This window comes from Sapajus apella, unplaced genomic scaffold (assembly GCF_009761245.1).
Source record: "Sapajus apella isolate SASKATOON/1434 unplaced genomic scaffold, GSC_monkey_1.0 scaffold71, whole genome shotgun sequence".
NCBI classification, from domain to species: Eukaryota; Metazoa; Chordata; class Mammalia; order Primates; family Cebidae; genus Sapajus; species Sapajus apella.
The window spans coordinates 7623453-7630678 of NW_022437011.1; the positions used below are offsets into that span (position 1 = coordinate 7623453).

General features: G+C 45.1%; 1 long non-coding RNA gene across 1 annotated transcript; it reads left to right on the forward strand.

Annotated features, from left to right (window-relative positions):
• Positions 1-4124: 4124 nt before the first annotated feature.
• LOC116531636 lies at positions 4125-6118 on the forward strand. The gene is made up of 2 exons (XR_004260500.1): positions 4125-4255; positions 6078-6118. It is a non-coding gene; the product is annotated as an uncharacterized LOC116531636 (long non-coding RNA).
• Positions 6119-7226: the final 1108 nt, after the last annotated feature.

Below are 7226 nucleotides of genomic sequence, written 5' to 3' on the forward strand. Positions count from 1 at the left end.
CCGCTTCCTGGGTCCAAGCAATTCTCCTGTCTCAGCCTCCCGAGTAGCTGGAACTATAGGCATGTGCCACCACGCCCAGCTAATGTTTGTATTTTTAGTAAAGTTGAGGTTTCGCCATGTTAGCCAAGCTAGTCTTGAACTCCTGACCTCAGGCAATCTTTCAATTTTTTAACATGACTCATAATAAATAAATTCTATATTACATATATATGTTCTATATTTCTGAATAAAAGACTTAATGAAATCATATTTACAATATTTAATACATATTTAATTCTCCATTTGTTTTGAATGCTCTTTGCAATCTACAAAAAGTCCAATAGTAATACTTAAATTACTCATTAAATTGAGCATTGTCTTATTAAAACGATAATCTCAAAAATGATCTTTTGTTTTTGAGCTAAAAATATTTTAATGATATACCATTTAAGAGAAAACCATTGGCTACAAAAGAATATACATGGTTTATTATTTTTTGAGACAGAGTCTCACTCTGTTGCTCAGGCTGAAGTGCAGTGTTGTGATCTCAGCTCACTGCAACCTTCACCTCCCTGGGTTCAAGCGATTCTCCTGCCTCAGCCTCCTGAGTAGCTGGGACTACAGGTGTGCACCACCATGCCTGGCTAACTTTTGTATTTTTTAGTAAAGACAGGATTTCACCATATTGGCCAGACTGATCTCGAACTCCTGACCTGGTGATCCACCCACCATGGCCTCCCAAAGTGCTGGGACAGGCATGAGCCACCGTGCCTTCTTCATAGTTTTATCCTATGTGTTGAAAAATAAAGATTGAAGGAATACATATACAAATAAGTTTACATTTCTCTTTTTGTAATACTTTGCTGCATTGTCTGGGTATTGACAATCAATTTGCATTCTGAAGCTACATGGCTAATGTTGAGTACTCACTGTGTGTGCCAGGCCCTGGGCTCAATGCTCTACCTGCCTTTTTATTTCATTTAATTCTCTCCACAACCTGAGGTAATATAGCCAGCCCATTTTACAGAGTTGAAACTGAGGCTCAGAGACTGAAAGTTAAATGCCTGAGGTTGCGGTCAATAAGAGGCAGAGCTGGAACTGAAGCCTATTATGTGCCTCACAAATAGTTCATATTCTGACAGTAGGCTAGTCTGCTTCACAGAGCAAGGAATAGATGGTGTGTGCCTGCTAGGATGGACCAGGTATCACTGTAGGTAATAAACAGCCCCAAACAATGGAAATTTACAACACTGAAGGCTCTTCTCCTGCTCATGCTACCCATCCTTCATGGCTCCCCTGGGCCCTGTGCTTCACATCCTCACATCTGCCACCAGAATAAAAGAGAAGCCTCTATATGGGACCCATCAGCAGCTCTAAGAGATGAAGGAAAGTATGGCCAGTCTCAATGGCTCCCACCCTTTTGCCTCGAGGTGACACCCTTCACTTCCACGCACAAAGCAAATCCCATAGCTGCCTCCACCTTCAAGGGGCCCAGAGGAGAACCTGAAATATTCAGTGAACTCCATTAAGGCCACCATATGGTGTCAGCCGTGCGGGAGACTGTGAAGGGGCAGAGGAGGAGACTGGGGAATTGATGGGAAATGACAGCAGGACTGAGTCACCTCGGATTTGCTTTATCCTTAACCAGGTGCGGTTTGTCCCAGAGCTGCACAAAATCAGCAGCAGCATGATCAAATGGGGTAAACTTCAGAAAAAGCAGTTTGTTCAGATGTGATCAGCAGTGAACTCAGACTCAACTGGGTGGCACTGAGTCAGTAAATCTCTGCCTGCCTCAGTTATCCCATATGATAGCAGTGAAGATGGGTGCATTGAGAGGGTTGATTTAGAGGGATATCAGAAGTGTGAACATTCAACATTTTGTTCCTTTAAGTTAAATCCAAGCACTATCTTTCCTGCAAGTCTCCTGTTTCCTTCAGATTGCACAGGTGAGAGTGCTCAGATTAGGGCTGGAGGTCATAAAATATTGGCTCCCACGCCAACAGTTCCCCTGTTGTGCATACATTCTGTGCATTTTCCTGTGCTAAACTGTCCCAAAACATCATGGGGCCTGATTCTTCCTCCTTGTTCCAATGGCCCTGGGTGTCTCAAGTGCCCATTCAATGGCCAGGACACAGAGGTCTTAGAGGGATGCTCCGTGAGGCGCCAGGTGCCAGCCGCTGCCCTACCAAAGTGTGAGGCAAGGGACAGGGCATCGTCTGTGGGGGGCAGTGGTCAGCCAGGCTTGGTGACTGTACTTGATGGACCGATGATCCTACACCTGCCACCTCTAATGGATCCACTGCCTCAGTGGCTGTTTGTACTGCTGTTGCTCCAGTGGCTGCCCCAGCATCCCAGCCTAGGCCCAATGCCACTGAAGATGGACCTGCCCCCTGGGGACCCAGGAGACCAACAGGACTCACTCAGCTGTCCCCAAGAGTCACCAGACCCTCATCCTTATCAAGGACATAGGAGCCCTACCCCCTGGCCCTCCCTCAACAGCCACAAATGATGATTTACTGCCATTATCCTCATTACTGTCTTTAGTGGCCAGGGACCTTCCAAGGTGCCAGCTCTGGAAGGAAAGATGTCCTTGGGAGGTGATGACAGTACACAGTTGCTCAACAGGTTACTTCCTCCTATCCTCAGACAGTCTTTGACACAGCCATTACACTCCCATTGTGTGGAAGGAAACCCGCCCAGGGTCACACAGCTGGTCAGCAGCACAGCTGGTCTCAAATCTAAGGTGCCTGGCCCTGCATCCATGAGGGACCTGCTTGCAAGGGAGGTTGACCCTGGCTTTGAGGAGCCTTTCCTGGGCTGCATGAATCACCTCCCAGGTTGGAGGCCCCAAACTCTGCTCACATCTCCTTCCTTGCCCTGTCTCTGCTCGGGCTATAATCAAGGTAACCCCAGCAACCCTTCATGGACATCATGGTACTTTCTGCCATTTACTTTTGGGCTAATCTGACTTCAACACCCACTTACTTGGTCTCTCCTTTTACAACCAAGACAATCCAAATCCAGGGCTCTTTATGCTGGTGACAGCATACAAATAGAATTGAATGCCATAGTTGTGTTATCCCTGTTTCATTTTTGTTTTGCTTGTGTCTCAGGGTTGTTTTTCTATTTATGGTAAAGGCATTGGCTTTCCATCTGTAGCATGAATAGAGTATTTGCAGCTTACAATAACTTTGTCATAGTAAATTGTAAGGAGATTTAAAGCAGTGGTTTTCAGCTGTGAGAGGCCTAAGTTTGATCACACCCTGTGTGATGAGGCAGAAGCAGGCCTTTGGGAAGTTTAGCTGAGGATGGGTCCATGAAAGATAATGGACAATGGGGGTCTGACCTGGTCACCAGACTCCTGGTTCCTGCCCACCTGCTTCGTACTCCCCAGCCATCACTCATCATGCTGCCAAACCGTCTGGGTGTTGTGGCCAAATCCCCCAGGAGAGAGGCTGATGAACTTTGTCTCTTGAAATGCACAGATTCCTTGGACATCCCTGGGAGCTCAACCATGAGAGTCAACTTGGTTTTCTCCCCCTCATTAGGGTTCAGAATTAAAAGTCCAACTTCACAGGCAGTAAGATAATATAAATAAGTGACACCATCACCCTGTTTCAGATGTTAACATGTCTAGGTGGATTAGGTGTGATTTGAGACCACACAACCCTGTGCCACACAGTGGAATTCCCGGGCCAGAGGGAGACATTTGATTGCCATGTTATGATCTTACCACCAAGTGTAAAGGCAGTCTTGTTTCATTTTGGATTCTTTCTTCTGTTGATATCTTATAAGGGCACTTTGGATTTCCAAGCATATAGTAATTTTGGGTTAGCTTTTAATCATTAACTTCTAGCACAATTCTGTTATCAAAAACCTGCTGTGTGATTGGATTTGTCTGAACTATACTGAGATTTGCTTGATGAACAAAATAAGGTTAATTTTTGTAAATGTACCATTCATGCTTAAAATCAAGGTAGCTCCAACATTTGTTCCCAGGATACTGAATGATGGATGGATGGCTCCATGGATGTGATGGAGATAGTTTACTATTGGGACCTTCTGCATCCTTCTGATGTTTTGTTGCTTAGAATATGAATGGCTGAGAGGGGCTGTGGAGCCTCCCACTGTGCTTGTGTGTGAGGTTCTTCCTGCCGTCTGCCATCATTTGTTTCTTATGTTTTGCAGCCAAGACTGACCATGAGAAACACTGGGAGCTCATGAAGGAACCACCCAGAAGCAGGGACAGGGAGCTGGTGGGGAAGACCAGAAATCAGTTCTGTGAAGTTTCCAGAGAGGACCTGTCCTTGGGAGGTGCATGGGGGACTGAGATGGGGGAGAGGCATTGGAGGACGCATGTGCTCCGTGGAATGTCCACTGTGAGGCACCATGTTCAGGGGCCGGGGATTGGTGAAGAGGGAGTATAAAGCCCCAGAGTTGCTTAGGCAGCACCCAGACAGGAGAAGGGTTAGTGAAAACCAGTGCCTGGTCTCCGTCTAATTGCTCCTGAGCCTCCCGCTTTCTTGCCCTGCATGTCCTGTTGCTTCCCTGATAGACTTTCTCCCTGACTTGTAGCTGAACCTCCCATTCGCCCTTAAAGACTTAGTTTGAACCGGATCCTTTCCCAGACCCCTTTCTCCTCCCCCTCCTCCAGGTGCCCAACATCCCCCCCACCTTCCCCTCCCTTCCCCAACTCAGATCCCACCCCATCCCATCCCCTTCCCTCCTCCAGCCCTAAGCCACTCCCACCTCTGTCCTGGCCACCTCAGGAGAGGACCAGGACATGCAGTGCAGTGGCTGCTCTTTTGGCTCCTCCTGCTGGGGTTTCCCAGCCATCAATCCACCCATGTGAATAGAGACTGGACCTGTGGGGTTTCTTCCTTGTTATTGGGCTGCATTACATGGCAAATTGCACAGTGCAGGCCTGTAATTTCAGTGCTTTGGGGGGTTAAGGTGGGCAGATCACCTGAGTTCAGGAGTTTAACACTAGCCTGGACATCAGAGCCAAACCTCTTCTCTACAAAAGATTCCAAAAAAGATCAGTCGGATCCCTCTTGCCTCAAACAAAATGAACCAAAACAAGTGAAATGTCATTTGAGTTTTGTGTCATCTGGCTTGATGACTTTTTAGGAACCCCTGTGTCATCAGTGTCTTCTGCTCTTGGGGGCTGCCTCTAGGGAGTCTGTGTCCAGTCAGTGTGATGGGAGCTGAGAAGCCCATCAGATGGAGAGGAAAGGGCTGCACCTGCTGGGAGGTTTGCAATGCGTGAGTCACTAGGAGTGACATGACCAGGATGTGAATGAGGACTGTATTGTCCCTTGTTTTGTAAAATGTGTATGGTGCAGAGCATTGATTGACCCAAAGGAGAAAGGGTCTTAAAGTCCTTATGTTATCCAAATATAAAGAAATGACAGGCCAGGTGTGGTGTCTCATGCCTATAATTGGGAGGCTGAAGCCAGTGGATCATTTGAGATCAGGAGTTCCAGATCAGCCTGATCAACATGGTGAAACTCTGTCTCTACTAAAAACATAAAAATTAGCCAGGCATGGTGGCAGGTGCCTGTAATACCAGCTACTCAGGAGGCTGAGACAGGAGAATGGATTGAACCCAGGTGGCGGAGGTTGCAGTGAGCCGAGGTTGTGCCACTGCACTCTAGCCTGGGTGACTGAGCAGGACACTGTCTAAAAAAAAAAAGAATTTTTGTGATTTTTTTTTTTTGAGACAAAGTCTCCCTCTTGTCTCCCAGGCTAGAGAGCAAGGGCCCAATCTCGGCTCACTGCAACCTCCGCCTCCCTTGTTCAAGCAATTTTTCTGCCTCAGCCTCATGAGCAGGATTCCAGGCGCCTGCCACCACACCTGACTAATTTTTGTATTTTTGGTAGAGATGAGGTTTCACCATATTTGCCAAGCTGGTCTGGAACTCCTGATCTCAGCTGATCTGCTAGCCTCAGCTTCCCAAAGTGCTGGGATTACAGGCATGAGCCACCGCGCCTGGCCTTTTTGTGATTTTTTTTTTTTTTAGATCATCACCTATTGTTAGTGTTAATGCATTTTATGTGTGGCCTAAGACAAGTTTTCTTCTTTTAATATTGCCCAGGGAAGCCAAAAAAAATTGGATATCCCTGCTTTACATCAAGAGAAAAAGACACTCTACATTTAGAATGCCTAAAAACACTACCAGCCATGCAAAAAACATGAGACTGGTAACTTCCAATCTTTTTTGAAGTAGTGGAATCCCCTGGTAATATCTGAGGGGTGTGGTTACCTCTTGGAGGAGGTTGATGGTTTCTAAAGATTATTATTTTTTACTGAAATGTAAATGTCATTGACATTTTCATTATTTCAACTGTTATTATTCCAGGCGATCAGTTTTCCACCTGATTATTTGTATCCTGGGCATGACTTTCTTTGTGTTCTGTGGATGCTTATCACTATTGTGTTTCTGTGAGTTTCTACAGTTGGACTTTTCCTCTGAAAAATTAGCTTTTGTGTGAGTATACTAACTTCCTGTAGAGGTATACTTGTAATCACAAATAAGAAATTATTTAAAATAATTCATGGTTCTGGACTTTATTATGAATATTAGGTTTTACCAAAAACATCAGGGAAATGATTTATTAGCATAAGAATTACAAAAATATCTGCCATTTACATAATGAAAATTAAATAGGTTGGTGTTTGTTTGATAGAATGTCAATAGAGCTCTGGGTCAAAAATAAGTTTTTTTTTTTTTTTTTAACCTTTGTGCTCTTTATCAGAAATGGAGTATGAAGTTTTGGCACTTAAATAGGAAATTCTGTCTAAACTTCTCTGCTTTATAATTCTATTGTATGGCTGAAAGGAAAGCTTTCAGTTTCCTCTCTAAAGGTTCACTGCCAAAATGAACTAACAACAGACAGCTTAACAAGAGAAGAAGAACACAGAACAGGCATAAACATGGGAGCCAGCCAAAAAATAAGACTACAAGAAGGGTCAGATGGTTAATGCTTACAGAGCACCCTCTTTTCAGGAGAGAGGGAGATAGACGGAGATAGGGGCAACTTAAAAATCAACTTAAGTGAATTTTTATGGGAAATGAAACAGCCCAAGTAACAAACAGTTGGCCTGAGACAAAGTTCCTCTGAGATCATAGGGAAGAGGCAACAAACTGCAGGAAGGTGAAGGGCAGAGCCGCACTGTCTCTCATGATGCAGAGAAAGCCCCAGAGAATCTGTTGGAACTGTTCATCATAGAATCAATGAAAAGT